This window comes from Erinaceus europaeus, chromosome 18 (genome assembly GCF_950295315.1).
Source record: "Erinaceus europaeus chromosome 18, mEriEur2.1, whole genome shotgun sequence".
Lineage (NCBI taxonomy): Eukaryota > Metazoa > Chordata > Mammalia > Eulipotyphla > Erinaceidae > Erinaceus > Erinaceus europaeus.
In genome coordinates, this window is record NC_080179.1 from 8,024,635 (window position 1) to 8,052,153 (window position 27,519).

The 27,519-nt window shown below is 35.6% G+C and overlaps 1 protein-coding gene across 2 annotated transcripts in view; it reads right to left on the bottom strand.

The window, feature by feature from the left end:
* Positions 1-27,519, bottom strand: part of ZNF804A (zinc finger protein 804A) — a 238,366-nt gene that overhangs the window by 115,115 nt on the left and 95,732 nt on the right. The window lies entirely within an intron of this gene.

The window sequence follows — 27,519 nt, forward strand, 5'->3', positions numbered from 1 at the left end:
ACATGTGCCAGGCTGTCTGTGAAACCCTTTACAAATAAAAACACTGAATCTTGGGGAGAAGAAAGCTTCAGAAAATTAAATAATACTGTGGAGTCTAAAGTCTGACAATAAAGATGTTACACTGGTTTAGGAGAGAAAAACTACTAAAATGTTCTGAACACCAATAAATAATCTCTTCTAAAGGGCTTGTTAGTTCATTATTGAACCCTTTCTCAACTTCTAGCAAGTAGCCCACATGTAAGTATGTCTGTATTGAGGACGGAAAGGAAGAGAGAGGTCTTGGCATACCTTTGCATAATGCAATATATTTTTTAAAATATATTATTTGGCTAGTACAAGACAGAGTAGGATATGGTCAGGTAGGTGACTTATGGATGGAGACTTGCACACATGGCCTAAGATCAGACCCCAGCACTGCAAATGCTGAAATATTGTGTCTGGTCTCTCTCTCTCTCTTTAAATGGATAAATCCCTCAAATGGAAGAAATTAACTAATATCCTCAAAGTAGCAAATTATGTTAACTTATCCTCTGCCTAAAATATGTAGCTGAATAACTATAGCACTTACAAATATATATGCAAATATGCAATATTATACACATAACAAGTATAACCATTTGCATACAAGGGGTATATAGGTTGTATTTTTTATCAACTGCCAAATCAGTTTATGGAACCCTATATAATAATACTTTCTTACAGAAATGTGAAATAAATAAAGAAGCATAAATGTAAAGGCAGAGGAAGTGAAACAGCAGATTGTTTTTGTTTTTATCATTGAGAGGGCTTCACTCCACTATATATAAATATTATTTTTTTCAGATAGAAAGGAAAAGGCTGCGGCAAAGAGACAGAAACAAATCTTCCAGGGTTTGGGCAAACTGGCATAAGGATCCTGGTTCGAGCCCCCGGCTCCCCACCTGCAGAGGGGTCACTTCAGGGGCGGGGAAGCAGGTCTGCAGGTGTCTGTCTTTCTCTCCCCCTCTGTCTTCCCCTCCTCTCTCCATTTCTCTCTGTCCTATCCTACAACAATGGCAACAACACCTATCCAACAACAATGGCAACAATAATAACTGCAACAATAAAACAACAAGGGCAACAAAAGGGAAAATAACTATTAAAATAAAAAAAAAAAAGAAACAGATCTCCCCCACTGCACTGCTATTTGTATGGCAAAGCAGGCACCTTCAGGTAAGCTATCCTACCAGTCTACATATTTTTACTCTTCTATATTTTATTGTTACTATTTTACCTAAATTCTATTTATTTTTATTTATATATGTAAACGTTTAATTAACTAAAAGTCAATACAATGCAATGGAGAGGTGACAACTGTTTCTGGTATAAAACAAAAAGGTAGGTGACTGTAAAATCCATTTAAAAATTAGTATATATTACCTGAGGACACTCTCCGTACAATATCAGATTAGATTTTAAAATCTGTACTTGGAATTGTGTTTAAGTTCCTTAGTACAAGGACAGATAATCTACTTAGAATGCCAGCATTACCATTGAAAAGTAGCTTGAGAAATACCTTACTTAATCACCTTAAGCCTTAGTTACCTTACCTGTAAAACTGAGCTAATTATAGTGTCTATTTTATAGGATTACTGGGATGATAAAACTAATGAATTCATCTAAAACGCTTAGAATAATGACTTCCAAATCTTAAGTACTTTTAGTGATACTTTTTGTGTATTAACTCTCTCTATATATACATATTTCATTAGTAATAAGCTCTCTGCAACACCATATTTTCCCAATACTTTATTAGCTGTCTTCTGTACTGTTATGTTTCATTCCTTGTATAGTGATCCCAAAGACAAATACAGTTTAGATATTTCACTGGAGCTTAATATTTATAGCTATGAGATTCTCTAATGATCCCTATACATTCATAGCAAAGTGTACAAATAGACTTCAAATTGCATAGTATTTAAAAGAACTCATAGCTGTTTCTTTTAATTTTTTTTCAGTAGTGTTTCTTGTGTCATGCTATATAGTAATAGAGTAATATAGTCTTTGCAATTTTAGAAACAAAAAGAGAGATCCAGAAAAAAAAATTAAGTTCTTCAGTAGAAAGAAAATTCCAAGTTTCCAAATTCATGTCATTCCTTTCTTGTCTTTAAGAAAACCATGCACACACACACACACACATACACACGAGCTATGTTCTTCCTTATGCTCTAAGGAAGTTAGCTGTTATTCTGCTTGTGTTAAATTTGTTCATTTGTTTCATTATTTCCCCAAATCTTATCATAACTTTTTGCAAAAATATGACAAGAATGAAAATTAAGTAGAAAATCTTAAAGAGCAGTTTTGTGTACCTTCCAAGTAATTTCAGAATAGGTGAAATGTTTTAATATTACAGTTCTCAAACAACAGCAAGTTATTAGATAACAAATTGCATATTATTGTACGGCACAGTGCTGCCAGTTTCAACAGATACATGTGACATTTAGAAATACTGAAAGATAAAAACATAACAAAACTAACATCTAAATATTATCTGATTTTTAAGTAAAAGACTATAAGGGGGAGGATAGTTGCTTGTCGAGTGTATGCATTACCAAGCACAGAAAACGCCTCTCTCTCTCTCGCCCCTCCACAGTCCCTTCCCCAATTTCTTACTGTCATGCTAAATAAAAAAGAAAGAAAAAAACAAGCAATGTTAATGTGCTAGTGGTAAAATAGGGGGGGGGGGGAGAGTTAAGATGAATTTAGAAGTAAAAAAAAAAAATCCAGGGTGGAACTTGGATTTACTGTAATCCATTATAATAGAGTCAAGGTCTCCATAGAGGGGTTACAAGCTAGTACAGGAGGACCTTGCTGATGGGAGTCATATACAGATATTTATCATTGGGAGATAAGAAGCTATATTTATACGTCAACAACCGTGCTGTAAACCATTAAAAGCCAGGGCCAGGCGGTGGCGCACCTGGTTAAGTGCACACACTGCAGTGCTCAGGGACATGAGTTCAAACCCCTGGTCCCCACCTGCAGGGGGAAAGCTTCACGAGTGGTAAAGCAGGGCTGCAGGTGTCTCTCTGTCTCTCTCCATCTCTATCTCCCCTTCCCCTCAATTTCTCTCTGTCTCTATGTAATATGAATAAAGTTAAAAAAACATTAAAACCCTAGTAAAATGAAAAACAACAACAAAAATAAGAATATAGGTATATCAAAGTGAAAAGAAAGAAAATGAGATTGTCTCCCAAACCTGTTAGACTATCCAGTGCATAAAGACATTCACATGCTCGTGCACATACATGCACGTGAATAGAACATGCATTGAATCTAACGTGTGTATATGTGTATATGCGTCAGTGAGCACACATAAATGCACATGTATATGACATCCATTGACTTTCAGATTTTTGAAATTATACTTAAGATGTACACATATAATTCATGAACTATGATCACTTTTTTTTTTTACTGTAAGTACCATCTTATGGATGGAGATGTAAAAATTATATTTTATTTCTCAAAAAATAAATTAATAAAACATTGCTTTAATAATTTAGTATATGTATTCATTAAACAAAATTTAAATTTTAGGAGTAGAAACATATGATCTGACTAGTACATAAATCTGATATATAGAAAAACTTAAAATATCATAACCAACAAAACTCAATTATTACATGAAATTTAAGCAGGTGTCCCCCAATAATTCATTATATAATGTATATGGGCCATCAATCAAGAAATAAAAATAAAATAATGAAATCTGGTGATATAGAAAAAAGGAATAACAAGTAAATATTTAGAAATGCTAAGAACTCTATTTCCTACAGCTTAAGCCAAAGTGTCAGTTTGTTTGCTATAAGGGTTATGTATACGAAAACAAATCTTTTATTTATTTATTTTCCCCTTTTGTTGCCATTGCTGTTTTTTTATTATTGTTGCAGTTATTACTGCTATTGTTATTTATGTCATCGTTGTTGGATAGGACAGAGAGAAATGGAGAGACAAGGGGAAGATTGAGAGGGGGAGAGAAAGATACACACCTGCAGACCTGCTTCACCGCCCTTGAAGCTACCCCCCTGCAGGCGGGGAGCCGGGGGCTGGAACCGGGATGCTTACGCCGGTCCTTGCACGTTGTGCCCGCTGCACTACCACCCGACTCCCAAAACAAACTAATCTTTTACAGAACATTCAGTAGTTAGTATGCTGCAAAGGTGTCACCAAATTATGTTTATGTGACAAAAATATAAAGGATTAGCATGCTGCTTCAGATATAATCTATTTATCTATGAAGATTTAAGAAAAATATCTGATCATTAAAGCATAGTAGGTCACTCTAGGATAAAACAATGAACCAGGAATTTATTTGATGATTAAAAAAGTCAGAGACAGTAACACAAATCTCTTTTTCAAAGACATCAAGAATTAGCTTCTTCATATTAATATGTGACTTTGATAGATTTATCACTAAGAAGCAGGTGTGTTAAGATTCACTTTATCCACAAGTCTTTTGCTATCTATCAAGAAATCTATAAATCACAGCACTACATCTATCAGCACAATTTGAGAGCACTACTAGAGTAATGAACTCATTTTCAGTGTCTTCTAGAATCCACTATTTAAATTCAATGAGAAAAGAAACATAATACAGAAAGTATACAGGTCCACCACACAGCCATAAACACGCACAGCACACACACAGTGCTGCCAGACGTATAAAATACAAACATTACTGCCTTGGATGTATTGTAGGGATTGGTCGGTGCTTCTGTGAGTCCCGGGGAAGAATATACAGAACTAGTTCATAGGAAATACTCACATCATAGAATGATGATCAAAATTAAATCTAAGTTCTTAGGAGAAACTTTGATATTTTCTAGTATTCCACATTCGTATGTTCCACAGAAAATGTTCGTGTACCATACATAGATCATGGTTCATATTCCTCAAAGAATGTAGGATGACTGTATGTGTGAAGTAGGCAACCTTAAAAACTATTCATGCTTTAGGGTATGATTTCCAAGTTCAATCCTCTGCGCCACCATAAGCCAGAGCTGGTTATAACAGACAAACTAGGTTTGGCTCACCTTTTAAATTTATCCTAAAATAAATTGTGGTTTCTCTTTAAGTGAGATGATTCTTCTCAGAATTTTGTTATAGATATTTTCCTTAAGAAGGCTTTAAGTGTAAGCTATTGCTTCCATGGGGAGACTGGGGGCTGAAGCACATCTCTCTCAGTTGTGAAGCCTTGGGCTCACCCCTAGAACTACACTGATGGAACGGTGTTCAGATGAGGCTCTCCAGTTTCTCTCTCGCCCTGTCTTTCCACAATTCATTAAAATGTATAATTTTAAAAAGGGAAATTGAGTAACAAAATTTAAAAAATTACCTTGAAATCTACTTCTAAAGGTTTATGATATGTAACAGAAGAAATTATAGACAAAGAGGAAGTATCAGGGAAGTATCAGTATAAAGAAAACATTAGTCTTGGACAATCCAAGACTCTAAGCATAACACGCAGAAGTATATAAGCGAGTGGGAAGAATATTTTATTAAGGAGTTAGAAAACACAAAAGAGCTCCACACTGAGTTCTCTATGAAATCAAAAAATACGAACAAAGAACTTTCCAAAACTCACTACACAGTTAGGAAGCATGAAAGAAAAATTTCAAACAGAATCACAGAAGACACTCCTGTGAGAATGTCAGACATCAGAAAAGGTAACAGCAGCAAATGCTGGAGAGGGTGTGGGGTCAAAGGAACCCTCCTGCACTGCTGGTGGGAGTGTCAATTGTTCCAACCTCTGTGGAGAACAGTCTGGAGAACTCTCAGAAGGCTAGAAATGGACCTACCCTATGACCCTGCAATTCCTCTCCTGGGGATATATCCTAAGGAACCCAACACACCCATCCAAAAAGATCTGTGTACACATATGTTCTTGGTAGCACAATTTGTAATAGCCAAAACCTGGAAGCAACCCAGGTGTCCAACAACAGATGAGTGGCTAAGCAAGTTGTGGTATATATACACAATGGAATACTACTCAGCTGTAAAAAATGGTGACTTCACCGTTTTCAGCCGATCTGATCTTGGATGGACCTTGAAAAAATCATGTTGAGTGAAATCAGTCAGAAACAGAAGGATGAATATGGGATGATCTCACTCTCAGGCAGAAGTTGAAAAACAAGATTAGAAAAGAAAACACAAGTCGAACCTGAAATGGAATTGGCGTGTTGCACCAAAGTAAAAGACTCTGGGGTGGGTGGGTGGGTGGGTGGGGAGAATACAGATCCACGAAGGATGATAAATGACATAGTGGGGGTTATATTATTAAATGGGAAACTGGGGAATGTTATGCATGTACAAACTATTGTATTTACTGTTGAATGTAAAACATTAATTCCTCAATAAAGAATTAAAAATAAAATAAAATAAAATAAATTTTTGCTCAAAAAAAAAAAAAAGAATCACAGAAGACACTTTGAGCACAGTATAAGCTCAACTTTCAGACTTTGCAAGCAGACGGGCTCATGGATAAGAAATAATATCTACGCTGCAAGATACAATCAGCCCACTCTTTCAATTTAAAGATGATGGATAAGGTCTAGGAAGCATGAAGAAACTCTTTGTGAAATTTCACTCCGTCAAAAGGTTGAATTCAAGAGTGATAGGAATTCCTGAGGAAGAAGACAGGGTGAATTGAACAGAAATCACATTAAGAAAATTACTGCAGAGAATTTCCTTCACTTGGGCAATCCTCATACCATATGCATCCAGAAAGCAGAGCTTAGACACTGGTACATGAAAGCAAAACAGCCAACACCAAGGTGCGTCGTATCAAACTATCAACTATCAAAACTCAATGACAAGGAATATATTACAGACTTTTGGGGATAAAAGAAGTGATATGCAAATGTAGAATTATCAGACTTTTATCAGATTTCTCTTCATAAAGCAAGGGTTACTGAAAGGAGTCTTACAAGATAAGAGGAAGCCTAGGACTATAAGTTCTTCTTCTTCTAGCGTTTGCCCTTCTTCCGTAGCCAGTCAACAGCATCAGGTTGAGCCTGATGTCAAGTTTCAAGACCTCCTTTGAATCTGGAGAGGTGGCCGTCGTTGACTATGTGGGTCATAGTCTGTCTGGAGCTAAGCAAGGTAAACGAAGTAGACTAGAACTAAGAACACAACAAAACCAGAAAGAATAATAAAATAGAAAAAGGAAAGGAATTAATAGACCTGTGCTATCAAATATTAATCAAGACCAACTTTAAAAATACTTGTTTAGATTCAATATGTTAGTTATTACACATATAGTAACCACAAATACAAAACAAAGAACAAAGATTTGTAGAAAGTACAAAATAAATCAGTCAAGAACTCACCATAGAAACCCATCCACACAAAATGATAGGTAGAAACCAATGGTCAAAGATTCAACGTTTTAAAACAACCTCAAAACAGAAACAAGGATGGACGTAAATAAACCACATATATCAATAACCACACTCAATGTCAATGGCCTAAATCTACCTGTCAAAATACTGAGAGTAGCGAAACGGCTTAAAAATCAGGACTCATCTCTTCCATGTCTTCAGGAAACATACGTCCAAAGAAAAGACAAACAGAAGATTAATGTGAGAGGTTGGCACCAGAGGTTCTAAGCTAATAATTCAGAAAAAAATGGGCAGATATCCCGTTCTCAGATAAAATAGACTTTCACTTTAGAAAGTACGTAGAGATAGAGAGGGATACTACATAATGGACAAAGGATTAATTCAACAAGAAGACATAACCATTATAAATATATATGCCCCAAACTCAGGTACATTCAGATATATAAAACAAGTACTTACTGAACTTGAGAGATATTGACAGCAACACAATAATAGTAGGAGATCTTAACACACACACACACACAAAATGTAACTGCCCCCCAATCTGTAGACTAAAAATTCTTCTGCATAACACATGGGAATATAATTCAATTGCAGACAAGCTTTTACATAAATTAGTGTCACTTGTTATCTAATAATGGAATCAACATTTCCTTAAAATACACACGAATTTGTCTTATGCTGAATTAATACCTACTTAATAGCATATTTCCTTTTTATTTATTTTTAGTGAGATAATACTAAGTTGCCAATAAGATATGTAGATACAATATACTTCATATTTTAAAACCTCTTTTAATACATACTGCATATAATTTTTGTTTAAAAATTCTTCTAATATGAGGGACAAATGGTCTGTTACAAAAACCTTAGAAATTTAAAAGTTGTTTATAAAGCAGTACTTACATATATATACATATTATTATTATTATTATTAACAGACTTGAACAGGACAGGCTGGATGGTGCAACTTTTCTACTCTTTAAGTGGTCTGATTATGTTTTACTAATATTTTGATGAACCATCTCTAGAAAAATTGCTAACAAAAGGAAGTCATTGAAAATATCTTGAAAGCTTTAAAGAATAGATTTCCGTGTTTCTGGAAGAGGGATTTGAATATATTCAAATAAGCTCTGAGCAAGCAAGTAATCCTCTGTGGGATTTTCTAAAATGAACTGAAAGCCTGACTTTCAAGCTGGTCCTTTAAAATAGTATGAGAAAGACACTTTCATTTAACAATGTTGACTTGCTATATTTTAAAGTTAAAATGTCAGTGAGTATACTTTGAATCATTCATAGAGTATTTGGTATTTTATATGACACAACTGAATCTTTTTTTTTTGGTCACAATTTATTCAATAAATATTCTATTTTATTCCAAGTATTATCTAGTAAAGGAGGGCAAACATGATTTAAAAATAATCTTGCCCGTGTGAAGTTGTCATCTAAGTAACCTGTCTGTTTCCGTCACAGGGGTCCACATATTTGATAAGTACGTGAAATATTATACAAATTTCATATTTGCTAATGCCCTGAGAAGATAAAAAATAAATATGCAAGGCTTTATGCTCTATTTGCATATTTGGTTAGAGAACTTTTTAATATAAATGTGACTTCAGATTTTTGTTATTGACATTTCCAAAAAATAATTCAGTCTTAGTACCAATCCCAGAAGGGTGGTGATAATTACATTCTAGAGGAAACATGTGAACAGAACATTGACTAAAAATATTAAAACAAGAAACTACATGTTTTTGGTAAATTTTTTTGAATTTTCAGACTGTATTTTATACTTAGCCTGTCAATGTGCATAGCAAACAGTGCCAGAATATCCCTATGTTAGAGCACGCTGTCCCAGGAGTGCCCAGGCTCACCCTTTGGATCATGACTGCATTTTGTATCTATTTTTTTTCAATCTCAAGCATAAGTCAGATTCAACTGTTATACAGTCTGTAGTATTAGGATGGCTATTTTGAGTAAATATCAAATATGTCCTATTATTTCTATTTTGTGTTGCAATAGTATTAAGCAGTTACAATACACTAAATATGTCTGAGATTATCTTTTTGTTTTTACGGTCCCTGAATTTGAGGAGGATAACTGCATCAGATTGTGCATCGCCGCACCACAGCACCATCCCAAAGGTGAAAGGATTCCTTTCTCTTTATGCAAACTGCATATCTGACACTTTCTCCCTCCCCTCTCCCAGTTACCTGGCCTCAGTTTTCACCAGAACCTCAGGGTTTGCTTTGAAAAACAATTTAATTATTGATTGATTGATTTTAGATAGAAATTTAATAGGTAGAAGGACCTAAGAGAGAGATGGCGGGGAAGAGAGGGAGAGAGAAAGAGAGAGAGAATGAGAATGAGAGGGAAAGGGAGAGGGAGAGGGAAAGGGAGAGGGAGAGGGAAAGGGAGAGAGAGAGGGAGGGAGAGGACCATCTCACTACTTCACCACTTGTGAAGCTTCCTCCCAGCAGTTGGGGGCTTGAACCCAGGTCCTTGCACACTGTGATATTTGACTCCAACTGGGTATACCGCTACTCGGCCCCTAGAACTTCATGATTTGATTTTATCCCCATTGTTTCTTTGATTTGGTTCTTTATATTTCACGTACAAGGAAGAGCTTCTAGCTGCGTTTATTTTATTTTGTAGTCTATGTACCCATCTGTTATCATATTATCTGTCTTTTCTGCGTTATCATTCCAGGCTCTTCCATACAGAGAGTGAAACAGAAAGAAAGAAACCATAGTGGGATTTGGATTCACACTCGGGTCACACACAGAGCAAAGCAGCACACAATCGGCTGGCCTTCCAGGCTGCCACTTTTTTCAAGAAAACAGAGACAGATACAGAGAGAAAGTATTAAGGAAGTTTCCTTCAGTGCAGTGGAGGCTGGGATTGAACCTGGGTTCAGCACATGATAATGTAATAACACTGTCCAAGTGAACTATCCTGCCGGTCCTATTCCGTACTGTTTATGCAGTGCCAGGAATTAAATTCTTACATGTGGTCCACCTCTGAGCCATCTCCCTCATTATCTTTTTTTTATTGTATTGTCATTTTTGCAGTGATAAAGGCTATAAAACGCTGCTCCACAATCAAGGCAGTTCTAACTCATTCTATCTTTATTGTTCACATGTGTTGCTTGTGCATCAAACACAAAGGCTCATACATGCAAAGCAAGTGCCCTGTCATTGAGCGGTCTGCACGGTTCACCTAAGTTGTTTTTTTATTATTGCTGCACACACAAAGCCAATAACAAACAGAACAAAATTAATTTTCATTTTTCCTGCCTCCTAGGCTATATGAATGGTTTCATAATTTTCTTTTTCTTCTTCCATATAATATCTGAGCTGGGCTTTCTATTGAGGAAAGCTCCATAGGTGTGAAACTGCACTCTCAAGAAGGTTTTTTGGCTTATATCCATGTGGTTCACTTTCACCAGGTAGCCTGAGGTTTAGTCAACTGTACACTCTTTGTACTTGAAATGGGGTACAACATCTATCAGCTTTTCTGATGTCACCTCCAGACCTCGCAGCTTCGGGTCAATACATGCTCATAAAATATGTAATGGCCAACTAGTTACCAAACATGTTTAAAAGGCAGTGAAACTTGATGTGAAATTTCAGAAATAATGAGTTCTGTTGCAGATTTTTTTTTTTTTTTAAATCAAAATACAATGTAATACACACACAGAAAATGTATTCTTCTCACAGGATAGGTTGTCAAAAGCAACTTTGTTCTAGATTTTTTTCAGTCCTACCCTACACTTAACTCTTTTCAAATACCTACAAAACATATTCAAAAGCAGCTGTCAGGTATTTTAGATTGAATAGAGAAAAAAAGGAAGAAAGAAAGAAAGAAAGAAAGAAAGAAAGAAAGAAAGAAAGAAAGAAAGGAAGGGGAAAAAGTAACAGAATACAAGAAAGGGAATACATTACTTTAGAATTTTAAGTCATAATTTTTTTTTCAAAATGATGGTAATTGAAATACTTGCAGAGGTTTAACAATGCAAAATAAGAAATAGAACAGCTTTTATCTATTTAAGCTTATTATCATAATGACTGAAATGAAAGCAAAAAATACTTGCATAGTTACATACCATATCTGAGAAAAAGTGATTAAAAAGAAAGGTTACTTCTTTCAAACTGGTATGTAAATCAGCACTTTGCAGTGTAAAAATCAATACCTAATTTTTGATAAAAATCAATACCTAAAACATAGGCATAATAAAAAAGAAATAGAGATTTGAAAGTAAGTAAATTAAATTGCTAAAATATTTATTATAATCCAATATGCGATCATCCTATTGCTTTACCTATAATTTGCTACCCAGAGGACAAATTCCAATGAATTGTCTACTAAAACAGGAACCATGAATGCATGATTAACATTATGGTCATAAACATGACCAGCTTAGGATGGGCAAAATTGCTTACTTAGTATGCTGTTGGGCTACAGGTCTGACTCAAGTTCAAGTTTAGATCCCACCACATTGAAGGAAGCGTAGGTGGTAGGTGCTGTAATTTCTTTCCCCAGCCTCTCTCTGCCTCTGTCACACTCTTTCGATCTGAAAACCTCATTCCAAAATGGTGAAGTCCCAGAGATGACAAAAAGACATACTGAATACAATGAGCTCTTCTACTCTTTGGTGGAATGGGTAGTCACACCATCAAGCCCGTTTTGTTTTTTTTTTTTAATACTTCTGAATTTCTGTTTAGAATCCTAATATTATCATTCAGGGGTGGAGGAGATTACATAATGGTTATGCAAAAAGACTTTCATGTTAGAGGCTTCAAAGCCCAAGGTTCAATCCTCTGCAACGCACTGCAAATGAGAGCTGAGCAGTGCTCTGCTTCAAATTAAAATGAAATGAAGTAACTAGCAATGATAATAAAAGTGAAAATAATAAACACAGCATTCAGCGCTTCCATAGCGTGTGGTACAGAATTTGGCCTCTCAAATACCTTGTAGTAAGATCTGTTTTCTGCTACACTACAAACCAGGTTACAAGCTGTGATTAGTGCTCAATGAACACATTTCATCAGTACCCTCCAGTTGTAGACACTGATGCTTCTGGAGAACCTTGCAACTCCCTTGTCAGCGCCTGATGACAACTTTTCAATCAAGTTAGTATTTCAGAAAAATATTTACCTGGTATTAATCACATTCCCTATCTCTATTAAAATGCTCTTGAGCCCTATTGTGGAAGAAGGTAGGCAGAGAAGCTTTGAAAACATATAATAAATACATACGAGCTTTCACTTATATTTTGACAGAACTACTAATGGCACTAATGCAGCCAGCACCGTTTGAAACTATGAATCCTTTGAAAACCTGACATAAAAGAATGTTGAACGCATGTCAGGATTAATATCCCGGGATATGAACATAATTACTATAGATTATTGGATAAAATATTGGGGAAAAAAGAAAATGATATGTATTTGAATAGAATTATCTTCCACCGCCTATTTCAATTAATTCTACAACTGAGTTAATTTTCTCAAGGAAAACTATACTTTAGTAGGATGAATGGACACTGGAGGATGTCTTCACTAATGATATTCAGATTTGAATCATTTGATTATGCTGAATTTAGAAAGGATTAAAGCACACAGGAAGAGATAAGAAGCTAAAACATAAGCTTTTGCAAGAAGGGAAGATGAAGTATTGGGACATTCACATTTTCAAGAAATAGCAAGTCTGTTTCTATACTTTGCAATAACAGTGCAAAGAGTAGCTATGGAATAGTAGATCTCTGATAACCAGCGAGAACAAGACAGTAATAATAATATTCTTAGTAGCTTAAACCACTCATATCAACATCTAACTAGCAATAGAATAGCCGTTTACTCTTATTTGGTGAATGAGGAAATGACTAGCTTTTCCATTTCAATGTATAAATTAGATAAGTAGCCCATATAGTCAAGGACCAAATTAATCTAATTAAAATAATATAAAACCCTTAATATTCTGCCCATATGATCATTTTCCACATATCATCTAAAGCAACATCTCAAGTTCTGAATTAAGTCAGTAGAAAAACAAATCTTTCCTGCATTAAAATTTTCAAATTGTTGGAACCAAGAGCTAGCTCATTTGATCACCCTGTCCTTGTGAAACAGAAACACTAACAAAGTATCCCAAAAAGCAGTGCGAACCGTCATGCTCACTGTGTCTCTCCCAGGTCCCTTTTTTCATTCAGAGGGAAAAAAAAAAAGAGGAGGGGGCATCAGAGCACAGGCATTTCCCCTCTGTCCACAGAGCTTTGCATGTGGTGTCTGGGCTTGAGCCCTGGCTACCCACATGACAAGATTCTGCCTCCAAATTCTTCAATTGCTTATAATATACTCAAACCAAAGAGTCATGTGACGTATTCCAGATGTTTAGTCATATCTCAGATCATAGTGAACTATGATGGAAACAATACGGTTGTTTGTCTGTAGCATTCTGAGTCTCCTTGCATCAGGTGGGGAGCCGGGGGCTCAAACTGGTTTTCTTAGGCCGGTCCTTGTCCTTTGCGCCACCTGCGCTTAACCCACTGTGCTACCGCCTGGCTCCTTTTTTTTTTTTTTTTTAAGCTTTTTAATCCTTTTTTTAAAATTCTTTTTATTTGACAGGATAGAGAAAACTTGAGAGGGTATCAGGAAATAGTGAGATAGATAGATGGATAGATAGATATGCAAATAGATAGATAAACCCCTATAGCACTGCTTCACCTCTCCTGAAGCTTTTCCTCTATAGGTGATGATGTGGGGGCTTGAACCCTGGTCCTCATGTATGGTAACGTGTTCAACAAGGTGTGTCACCACTTGGCTCCGAGCATCTCAGTTCTATCAGATGGATCCATTTTTCACCTACTTTGCTTTCAATGATTTACACTAGATGGCTTTAGATTAATTCAGCTTTTGTAAGATTGTTTACATATAATAAAGTGAGGAAATTAAAATGTTTTTAAACTTTTTGCAAAATAGAAATTGAGTGACAGACTGAATCAACTGTGAAATATGGATATGCCTTATTTGAAATAACAGATTTTTCCACTTCAAACTGAGTATTTATAAGGATGACTTTATTGTTGACATATTAGAATATGTATAACATATATGTACACATACATATGTTTACGTATAATATATACATATTTATTTGAAGATTACTGTGTTTTCCTTCCGAGGGCGAAACACTTTAACTTTATAAAGTAGTATTCTACCTAAGTGAAAAGTACACAAATAGATTAATTTATTGTGATCAAATCATCTTTTCTTAAGCTAATTAAGCTTAGTGCAGAATTGAAATGGAACATTTTATGTCAGTAGTAGGGTGTGCCGTTATGGTGAACTTAGACTTCTGCAGTGAGGGTGAACAACACTCATTTTTAGAAAGCAACCAGTGTTCTCAGAAGGAATTGGTAAGTGCGCAATCTTTGCATGTATTTATTCAGATTTATTAACATATAATTGACATGCTATAAAAGTTTATGATGAAAAACATAGTTATCCGATCATATCCAGATATGATCGTATCAGATAATATCCAAATATGACCAGAAAAACTCAGGTAGGCATGTGATTAGTAGTGTACTCACACTTGGACTTCATGTAAACAGCTTTTGCACTTTCTTGCTTTCACTTTAATTAGTTTTACAGTTAAGACAGGAAGAAGTTCCTGACAATTGCTCGAAACCATTTGACAGGGCATAGAAACAGTCATGTGAGTTAACTGATCTCTGTCATAAAATGATTCAAGGTTTTCCAGTCATTATAAGTAAAATAGGGGGCTCAATGGTGCCACACTTGGCTAAGCACACATACAACCATGCACAAGAACTCAGGTTTGAGCCCCAGCTCACCACCTGCAGCATGGACACTTCAAGAGCAGTGAAGCAGGTCTGCAGATGACTGTCTTTCTCTCCCTTTTTCTGTCTACCACTCCCCACTCAATTTCTCTCTATCCTTTCAACTAAAATATAAATTTAAAAAGAAGAGAGAAGAACAAGTAAAAGATAATACATTATGACTTTGCTCACAGGTGTTACATTAAACACACACACATAAATCAGATGAAACAGGAAGGCCTAGTGAAGGTTAAATTGTTATGTGAAGAACTGAGAAATGTTACACATGTACAAACTATTGTATTTTACTGACGACTGCAAACCATTCATTCTCCAATAAAGAAATTAAAAAAAAAATCAGATGAAACAAAGAAAGCAAAAATAATGTCTGACTATAATCCCAAATAGTAATTATCTAAGTAGAGGTGGAAGGGATGAGTAGATTAGAACAATAGGAACAATTTTGTTGAAGGGCAGAGTGGATTTTTTGGTGAATTTGATGTAGGTATATACACAGGTTAATGTCAGTGATACACATCTGAAACCATTTGTCGTAACTAAACACTGAGGCAATGAAATTAAATGAAATAGTGCATCTATGCTAGAGCTTAAAGTGGGAAGACAGCTTTAAGTTTAAGTTTGATGCTAAGTTACCACAGAGCATTTCATTTAGACTTGCATCATAGATGGCTATTGGTATTAAATATTCAGAAGTTTCTAGGATAAGACAAAAATTTTCAATTCACAGATTATGTTTGCCATTTGTGAGCTATATGTTCTTGGACAAACTGTTATCTAAAATTTATTTGAAATATATCAATAATAATGCCAAAGGGATGTTGAATATACAGTATTTAGACGACAGCAAAAGTTTCTGTTATTATATCTGATTATAAGAAAAACCTTTCTAGTAATCACACAAATAGATTTTGATATTCCAGTTTATCCCATAAAATACTTTACCTAATAACAGTTTCATGATATATATTTCATTGTGTTTAAAATACTTCCTCTAGTATATTATTATAGTATATTTGTAATGCAGTATTAAAATTAAGTGAGTCATAAATGATTTATCAACTTGAGACACAATAATGGAATAGTATTAAAGTCATAGCATCTTCTGCACAAGTACTCAGAATAAATTTAGCAGAATGAGTTAGTGCAGAAATGATGAGATATAATAAAAGTTCAAACGTAAGCTTGAAGTAAAAAAATCTATTCCATTCCTGAAAGAAAAGTCCAACAATATTTAATGACTCTAATATACCCAGCAATATATTAACACCTTTGACTTTAATTGCTTTGATTAAATTTTAGTACTCAGACAATTCTTTCATATTGCTTCTACTATTTACTTAATGAATAATACATTCTTCTGGAAAAATATATCTCCTGTGTCATATCAAGCTCTGTTAGAAAGGTTAATGCGGTATTTCAAATTGCTCAAGATGTGTGAGGCAGTGAAATTTTACTTAGAGAAGCAGAAATGCCAGGGCATTTTTAATAAGACCCTATCTGAAATGCTAGCATATGTTGTGCTAGAGAAAAAATAAAGTTCCTTTTAAGGAAAATGCAAAATAAATGTTATAGTGTGTGTGTAGTGTGTAGTGTGTGTGTGTGTGTGTGTGTGTGTGTGTGTGTGTTGGCATTTCAGTTATATGTAAGATTTACACTGGTTAAATTACCAAGGAAACTAATTTCTAGTTCCATGTAATTTCTCAATAATGGCCATGCTAATTATTGAGATTTATTCTAAATTCTCAGTTTTGTTCTCCTTCTAATATTTCATTTACATTTTAGGATCAAACAATTCTTTTGTTTAGCAGGTAGATTCTTTTTGTTTTTAATGGATATATAGAGCTGGGATTGTTTGAATTCACAATTGTTACAAAGTTGGTATTTTTCCAAATAGCTAAGATAGATCCAAGGGAGAGAGCACAGAATGTCTAAAAATATTTGACAGATATATTTATAGAATGCCTGTAAATTCTGGATGTGATACAGAAAAAACGGGGAAAAGAGAATATTTTCTTGTTGTTTTGTTTATTTATTTTGTCACCAGAATTATTCCTGGAGCTCAGTGCCTGTAGAAAGCTTTTACATTTCCTGGTGGCATTTCTATTTCCTCTTTTTTTTATTTTAATTTTCTGTGATAGAAAGGGGTAAAGAAAAACACCTGCAGCATAGCTCCCCTGCTCGTGATGAACCTCTCCTATAGGTGCGGACAGGGAGTTTGAACCCAGGTCCCAGCACATAGTGATGTGTGCACGCTAGAGTGTACACCGTCACCTGGCCCCTGTGGCTTATTATTTTATCTTATTTTTTATAATTATTTTAATATTTATTTATTTATTCCCTTGTGTTGTCCTTGTTGTTTTTTATTGTTGTAGTTATTATTGTTGTTGTTATTGATGTCATTGTTGTTGGATACGACAGAGAGAAATGGAGAGAGGAGGGAAAGATAGAGAGGGAGAGAGAAAGGCAGACACCTGCCGACCTGCTTCACCGCCTGTGAAGCAGCTCCCCTATACCGGTGGTCCTCAGTAACTGAATTTCATTACTGAAACCTGATCAATAAAGGAATTTGTCAATGAACAAGGAATACTACTAACAGTGTTCCAGGCATCATGTACTTTACTGGTGGTAGGTTTTTCAACCACCTTTAAATAATTCAACATCATCTTTGTATGATCTATATCATTTTATTATATTTTAATTATTTATTCACTAATTTAATAAAAACAGTTGTATGGCAGTTTTGTCCATCTAGCAGTCTTTTAAACATTGCTCCACTCCTTACTTATCTGTGCTCTTCCTATTCCAGGCCAATATTACCCAATGGTGCTCACCCTTGTATTTTAATTAAAAATGCCTGGGAAACAAACAGAAAGAAAGAATGAGAAAAAGAAAGAAAGAGAGGAAGAGAGTCTAGCTGGTGGCCCACTTGGTAGAAAACATGCTTAGCGATTCAGGCTTCAGCCCATGGTCCCACCTGCATGGGAAGCTTCACAAGGGGTGAGGCAGTGCTGCAGTTGTCTCTGTTCTCTCTCTCACTCTCTATCTCCCCCTTCCCTCTCAAAGTCTTCATGCAACTCTGGTGGGGAAATAAAAAATAAATAAATGTTTTAAAAAGAAAGATTCGTATTTTACATTGAACGAGTAACAGCTACTACGGACTGCATTATTCACCAAACTCTACATAACGCAGATTCTATGACTATCTCCCTGATTTTTATTTATTTATTTTGGGTTCTATGTAGTAGTACATTGAGAAATACTGTTGATTATTTGCAGGATTTCCATTGTTATAGAATCCTATTACATCTACAATGCTCTCCTTTGGCTTCTAGAATACTAATATTTCAAGCTCCTGAGTATTTTTAATTACATTAGTTGTAGTTTTCTCTCCACCTAAAGGTCAAATATATCCACAGACAGTATTACATGTACATATTCTTTATTCTTCAACTTGCATAAGGTAATCAGTGTGATTCTAGGTCATTTTTATTGCATATGTTAGAAGTTTATAGACATAATTTTACGAATGTGTTGACTTAATTTTTCCCTGCAAGCTGCTTGAGTGACGATTAATAATGACATTTACTAGTGAATAGCTTAGCAGAAATGTAATTCCCATGCAACTGTTAAAACATTTTGAGGAGGTAAAGTAGAATCAAAAACAAGAGTGATGGGAAATTTATAAGGGGCTATGAGATAACTGCCAAAAGTCAGGTGAACTTCACAAGTTCAACACTGTCTACAGATTTTGTCAGTTTCCAGTATTGACTGATTGATTGACTGATGGACTGACAGATTCTAGAGCCAAGGCCTTGTGCATGACCACTTCACTGTTAGTGGCTGACAGATTTATTTATAGACAGGTTGAGGGGGAGATCCCACAGCATCAGAGCGTCTCGGCACTTCTGTTTTTCTAGAGCTCAGATATATGCTGCATGCATTTCAAGGCACTTCCCCTCCCTGATGAACTATTTAGCAGCACTATTTGTTTTCAGGACTGCATAAGTTGGATATTAAAATACTTCAGGGCCAGGCTGGAGCACACCCAGTTAAGAGCACTTATCACCATGAGCAAGGGCCCAGGTTCGAGCTTCCGAGCTGCTCCCCTTTCTATCTCCCTCCCATTTCTTTCTGTGTTATCAAGTAAAATAGAAAAAAAAAAAAATGGAAGGGAGCCTGATGGTGGTGCAGCAGTTAAGTGCACATGGCATGAAGCACAGGGAACGGAGGAAGGATCCCAATTCAAGCCCCGGCTCCCCACCAGCAGGGGGTTGCTTCACGGGCGGTGAAGCAGGTGTGCAGGTGTGTCTTTCTCTCCCTCTCTCTGTCTCCCCTCCTTTCTAGATTTCTCTCTGTCCTATCCAACAACAACAACAGTAATAACAACAATAATAACAATAATGACGATGATAAACAAAAAGGGCAGCAAAAGAGGAAGAAAATTAAAAATAACAATTTTTTTTAAAAATGGAAAAAATAGCTGCTGGAAACAGTGAATTCATAGTGCTGGCACCAAGTCCCAGAAATATAACCCTAGTAGCAATAGAAAGAGAGAGAGAGAGACAGAGGCAGACAGAGAGAGAGAGAGAGAGAGACAGAGGCAGAGACAGACAGAGAGAGAGAGAGAGAGAGAGAGAGGGAGAAAGAAAGAAAGGGAAATACATAAAATACTTCAAAATGTAGCTATCCTCTATCTAAGTCAGCATACACAAATATTTGTTTCTGCATTTCCTTTGTATCATTTTTTGGTATTTAATGGTTTAAATACAGTTGCTGACACGTGTGCATTTTCTTATCTCCCTGAGATTAGTATCTGTAGAATGCTCACTCCAAACACAGGTCCTTTTCCACTGGGTGAAGGGTATTCTCTATTAACTTTGCAACCAGACCTTAACTGCCTGCATAATCACACTGCTCCTAAGAGGTCTGTTTTTTCTTTTTCTTTCTTTCCTTTTCATTTTTATTGGAAGAGGAGAGGCAAATAGCTTACAGAAGTTATTGGCATATGGGGATATATTCTCATCTTTCCATGACAGATGTGTACAGAGTATGTTCATCTTCCAATTTAGGGTCTGTTCACAAACATGCAACAGCACCCCAATACCTTCTCCTTCTTATTACTTTGGTGCAATACACCAGACTCAGTATAAATCTTATATTATGCATGGTAATATATGCTGGTTCGGTTTCATCTATCTGCATGATTCAACCCAATTTTCCTAACAGCTTTTGTTGAAGAGACTCCTTTCCATTTAGTATTTTGGCCTTCCTTGTCAAAAATTGATTGTGTGTGTGTGTGTGTGTGTGTGTGTGTGTGTGTGTGTTATGTGTGTGTGTGTGTGTGTGTTATGAAAGATGTGCCTGTGGGGTGGGGGGGTGTTTCTGGCCTTTGGATTTTATTCTAGTATTTGTGTCTACTTTTGTTCTAGTGCCAAGCAATTTAGATTATAGTAACCCTGCAGTATAATGTAAAGTCAGAAAGTATGATGCCTCTAATCTGGTTTCTGTTTTTTTTTTTTCAAAATTGCTTTTAAAATTCTTGGTATTTTTTGTTTCCAGATATACTTGTGTAACTCTTTTATAGGGTAGGGTTTTTATAGGGATGCCTTAAAAACGTATCTGGGGAGGGGTGACACAGAGTGGCGGCGAACTGGTTGAGCACATATATTACAGTATACAAGGACTCCTGTTAGAGCCCCAGCCCCCACCTGCGGGATAAAAGCTTTGCAAGTGTTGAATGTGTCTCTCTGTCTCTTTCCCTATTATTCCTTCCCTCTTAATTTCTGGCTGTTTCTATCCAATAAATAAAGATAAAAAAAACCAAAATCTTTGAAGCACACGTGGTGCAAAGCACAAGGACTGGCATGAGGATCCCGGTTTGAGTCCCCAGCTCCCCACCTGCAGGGGAGTCGCTTCACAGGTGGTGAAGCAGGTCCGCAGGTGTCTATCTTTCTCTCCCCCTCTCTATCTTCCCCTCCTCTCTCCATTTCTCTCTGTCCTGTCCGACAACGATGACATTAGTAACAACCACAATAATAACTACAACAATAAAACAAGGGCAACAAAAGGGAATAAATAAATATTAATAAAAATATATATGTAAAATAATTTTTAAAAAACTTTTAAAATGTGCCTGAGGGAGTAGCAGCAACTGAAAGACTCTTTTCAAAATCAACTAGAGAAAAGAACAAAAAAGCATCCAGAGTCATACATTTCAAATGCAGTAACAGAAATATTCACTGAGCCACACGTGAGTGCAGGTGTGCATTTTAAGGGTTGTGAGGGGGGAAACTCTCAAGACAAAAATAGCTTGAACCCAGAGCTTCCAGGAGGCATGCAGCACCATTTGATAGCCCCATAGCAGAACACAGGATCCTCCAACAAACTGGGGAAAATCTGGACAGAAACTACAACTATGTAGTCAGCTCAGATGTGACAGAAGGCTACTAGAGGCCAGAGTATAGTCTAAATTCAGATAGCAAGGACTTACTCTATTACCCAAGGTAATAACTAAGGAAGACTTTCATCTCTCCTCAATCCTACCCCATCCACAGCATACAAACAACATAGCCACAGCTCCACCTGCTAGTTGAATAGCAGAAACCATGCTTAGCTAATTCATGGAGAAAATGGAGCTACTCAAACTCACAAGAATTTGGAAAAAAAATGTCTGCATTTGAATTTGGAAGGCTTATTATGAAACCAACTCAAAGACAAATTATGGTCTCAGATCATTTTATCAAAAAACTATGAGAGACACAAAGAAAACTTCAAGCAGGGCTATAGGATATGACAGACACGTTGGATGGTGTTAAGGTTTATGCAAGAGAACTAGTAAGCAAAATAAATTAGCTTGAGGACAGAACCAAAGAGCTAGAAGTTAAAGCCACCACTCTTTTGAAATGAAAAGCTGTGAGAGAAAAAAAATAATTCTCTGTGAGAAAGAAGATTCTATCATTAAAAAAGTGAGAATTGTTGGGATATGTGAGGAAAAAGAAGAAAGAGTAACAAAAAATAAATTCAAAGAAATCACAGCAGAAAAGATTTCAATGCCTGCACAACATTCAAAATATAGGAAGCTGAACCAACACCCAGGTTTCTGAACACAAAATGGCCCACACCATAACACGTCAAAGTCAAACTGTCTGAGAATAAGAAGTAGAACCATCAGGTTTTTGTCAGATTTCTCATCATACCCTAGAGTTAAGAAACTATTGTAATGACATATGAGAGTATTACTAGATAAGAACTCTATCTTGTCCAATTATCTTTCATGTATGAAGGAGAAATTAAAATCTTTCCAAACATTCAGCTTAGCAATGTATTCACGGCTTCAGTGTCGTTAGAATATAAGCCTAGTCTCCAAATGGATGGGATATTCATTTTATATCCCAATATTTTCAGCACCATGATTTACAAAAAAAAAAAGTTTAATCTGTAATGGAATATATATGTGTGTGTGCGTTATTAATATAATAGAAGCCTGTATCAATTTGTTAATGAACACTAGATCTTGGTAAGATAAAAATTTAAAAACTAGAGGTAAATATACCACTATATTTTTGCATTTTCCTGTATTCTTGCTCTTTTATAAGGGTATCTAATCAAGTTATTTAACATGCCATCATAATTAGAATGACAAGGTGCTATATAAACTCTATATATACTCTATTAATTCCATGGTCAACATTACTAGCAGGTTAAAAAAACTTCTGCAGGGCTCATAACATATTTTTTAAAGTGTGAGTACTAGAAGAGTTCTACGAACATAGCAGCACAATCTATAATAGTCAAAATTAAATGCAATGCAAATGATAGATAAGTGGCTAAAAACTGTGGTGTACTATGCAGTGTGGTACTGCTCATCTGATAAAAATGATGACATTATCTCCCTTGAGTCATCTTGGATGGAACTTGAAGACACCATGTTAAATGAGACAAGCCGAAAAGGAAAGGACAAATACAAAATGATCTCACTTATAGGTGGCTACATAGGGACAAGGAGGGAAAATATAAAGTGACATTGGGACTGAGCATGGTGAATTATCACATCAAAATAAAGGATTCTGGGGAAGGTGTGGGTGGAAGGGGATGAAGAGAATCCTGAGGTCCTGGTGCTTGAAGATGTAAAAGGTGAGAGTCTTCTACAGAGAACATTCATAGTGTGATGAAATTGTACCCATGTGCCAATGACTAAACTAAGCAATATAACATGATAATTAAAATATTTATTCTTTACAGACACAAACCCAAACCGGTTTTATTTTATTTTGGAGCTAAAACCTCTTCATGTACAATTTCATCACTCTTGGGCTGCTTTTATTTTGTCTGTTTGTATAGACAGAGAGACAGAATGATACAGGGAGACAGAATTAGAGAGAGATAGGGAGAGACACCAAAGACCAAGTGATTCCTCTGTCCCATCGAGAGTCCCCATGTGCTGCCAGCATTTAAGCCTGGAACCCTTATGTTGCAAATCCCACACAAGACCGATTAAATTCTCTTTCCAGTCTCAGATTTAACAGATTAAACTTTTTTTTTTTTGCAAATGATGGTGCTGAAAATATTGGGATATAAAATGAATATTCCATCCATTTGGAGACTAGGCTTATATTCTAACGACACTGAAGCCGTGAATACATTGCTAAGCTTATGATATATGTGTGAGAGAAAACGCAAGTTTTACAAAATTCCTGCAATGTAGAATTATTTATTTAAACATAGCTTTAGAATGAGTGTCTATTTACAAAGAAGAGATATCCTTTGAAAATCAAATATACATACATGCTGCCTTGAAAGATTGTAACAATTTTAAGTTCTGTGCAGCACTTTTTAACAGATAATCCATATAATTTTATATTTCCTCTAAAATTTCATAGTAAAACCTATCATGCTATATAGATTCTGTTTTCCTGCAAGATGGGGGTCGTCACAGTTGTATGTTCTTAAATTTAGTGACTACTTGAATAGCCTAGGCAAAGCTTTGCATTCTGAATAGCTAGCTGCACACTGTAAATGAAGCCTGAACTTGCTTGTAGGATAAGTACGATGAACATGAAATGGTTTTACAAATATTTTCATCACTCACAATGTGGATATTTTGTAATATGATGGAACTTTTTTGAGGGGCATATTTCTATGTAGATTATTATTTTAAATGTTAAACTGATGATCATATCTAAGAAAAAGATGACAATTTCATCTTAATTATCTGTCTAAAAGTTATATTAAAATTATAGTATATGAACCAAGTGTGATAAGTTATATTGTTTAATTTTTCAATGACATTATTTAGCTTGCATAATATATATGTCATGACTCCATATGTCATTATCCAGTATACTATCCTCATTCTCTTAAGTCTTCTGCAAGCAATTCTAAGAAAACATTGAAATGATTATAAATATATTAGTAAACTAAATACAATGTGTTTAGTTAAAGGTATAAAAACTCAGGATCAAGTTTCGGGTTAAGAAACATGCACTGTGGATCTAACTCAAAATGCCTAGTCAAATCTGGGAGGGAGCTGAATGCATGAAGATTTGAACTCTCAAACAGGAAATGCCAAGTTCAGTTCTGGACACCACATGTTCCAGAATGATGTTCTAGTTTTCTCCCTCTCTCCCTCTTTCAAGTAAATGAATACATATTTTTGATTCATGTTTTTTTTTAATTCTCTTCATTTATTTATTGAATAGAGACAGCCAGAAATTGAGAGGGAAGAGAGTAACAGAAGCAGAGAGAGAGACAGAGAGACACCTGCTTCACCACTTGTGAAGCTTTTCCCCTGCAGGTGGGGACCGGGGGGCTTGAACCTGGCTCCTTGTGCACTGTAATATGCATGCTCCACCAGGTGCACCACCCCCAGTCCCACTCATATTTGTTTTAATTCCAAACTGTGAACTTTTCACTTGGAAAATCTGTGTTTGCAGCATTTCGTTTTCAGTCACTTTGAATAAATCATGCATACAAAACACTTAAGCTTCTTAATGGTCATGTTACATTGCCCTACCTATAATTTATAATGCAGTGAAATTATTTCCAAATATAGATACTCAAAGTGATGGCATAAGTGTAGGATGATTGGATTAGCAGTGGTGAGCCTGGTTTCACATAGCACTTGATGTCTAATTGACTATTGAATAATTTATTCCATTCCCAAAAACTTAAAGGAAGTGGTTTAAGCCAAGCAGCCATTTTGTATATAAAAATAAATAAATAAAATTCATTTTGCTGTATCCTAATTGTATCATATATATATATATATATATATATATATATATATAATTTTCATTTATAAAAAGGAAACACTGACAAAAACCATAAAATAAGAGGGGTACAACTCCACCCAATTCCCACCACTAGAAGTCCCTATCCCATCCCCTCCCCTGATAGCTTTCCTATTCTTTATCCCTCTGGGAGTATGAACCAAGGGTCATTATAGGGTGCAGTTGGTGGAAGGTCTGGCTTCTGTAATTTCTTTCCCACTGAACATGGACATTAGTTTGATAATTCATAGATCTATTGAGAACTTGTGATTGTATTATTCTTTGAGAACATAGCATCCTATTATGTGAGAGCATCCACTGTTTTTAAAATTTCTTTTATTATTACTCTCCTCTCAGGATAACTGTAATAGGTACTGCATAAGCCATAAATAAGAACATTCATTTTTGTATTACTTTGTTATCTTGTTGGAGTGTTTTCCTTGACCAAATGTGTATTTTCCGCTATATGGAACCGTTCACAAGTTGGAGAAGTCATTTTTTTAAATGGGCTTTTTTTTCTTGATCAAATTTAAACATAGAAAAACATTTAAACATATGAAAAATCAAACAAATATTGTAAGTTCAATACTTAGAAATGAAGTCTGTATAAATAAATAGTTCATATTTAATAATTTGCAAACATTAAAATGGTAACACTTCAGTGCTGGCAGAAAAGGAATATTTTATACATTTACATGTGATTTTTCTTTCGGCTTATTTGTGATTGTTAAAAGGAAATGAGAAGTAAATCATCTTGGAGGAAATTATCTAATTCCTTCTACATAGTTTTGTATTTTAAGTTAGAAAAGGCAGCCGTTTAGAACAGATAATCTATTTCCAGAGTTGTAATGCATCACCCCAGGGCAGAGGGCAGATAGCATAGTGGTTATGCAAAAACAGACTCTCATGCCTGAGACTCCAAAGTCCCAGGTTCAATCTCCAGCACCACCATAAGCTAGAACTGAACAGTGCTCTGGTAAAAAAAAAAATAATAATAATGCATCACCCTATAGCACACAAACTATGATGTTAATAGGTGCTCCGACTGCCAGATGATGTCACTTATAGGCGAAATTTAATAAACAAGGAAAGAAAAGCAAAACGTAAGGTGAGACTTGGTCTGGGTGTGTTTTATTTCACCAACACAAAGGACTCTGTGGGAAGAGAAGGTGGGAGGTTCAGAAGGCAGGGCGGCGGGTGTCCTGATGCAAAGGACCTCAGTCAGGAATAGTTCTTACGTTTAGAGCATTGAAATCTTTTGCAATTTCCAATTATTGTCAGAGATGTCTTCTAGATAACAAAGCAAGTACATATTTTAAAAAGTTCACCCACAATCCCAGGTTCAATCACTAGCCATAAGCCAGAGCTGAGCAGTGTTTGGGTAAAAAAATAAATAAATAAATTGATTAATGCAAGGAAGACAGGTATATAGTTACAGTTGCTTTAATTTTCTACATGAAAAAATGAATGCATGATATATATATATGTGCATTTATGTACATATGCGTAGATGTATATATACCCCCAATCTTATTATTATTCAGTGGGAAAAGAGAAAAATTATATATATATATATATATATATATATATATATCATATACACAAATGTGCACTAAATATAATACTTATTGTGGGGTTTGAGTCCCATGATTATAAGGGTGAGTAGTCCCATAGTCTGCCATCTGCAACGTGAGACCTGGGAAAGTTGAGAGTGTAGCTTGAAGGTGTAAACACAGAACTAATGTGTAGGTTCCAGGTCCAGTTTCAAGGTCGGAGAGCGAGTGGTGCTGAAGACATGAGAAGCAATCAGGTAGAAAAATAATTTAACCTACTCTGCCTACTTCTTCTTCTCAGGCTCTGGAGGGATTGAATGATGCTCACTTACATTGCTTATGGCCATCTCCTTTACTCAGTAGACAAATTCAAATGTTAATCTCATCCAGAAAAGCTCTCATAGACACATAACAAAATAATGGTTAATCAGATATATGGACATCATGTGGCCAAACTGACTCATTCAACACAT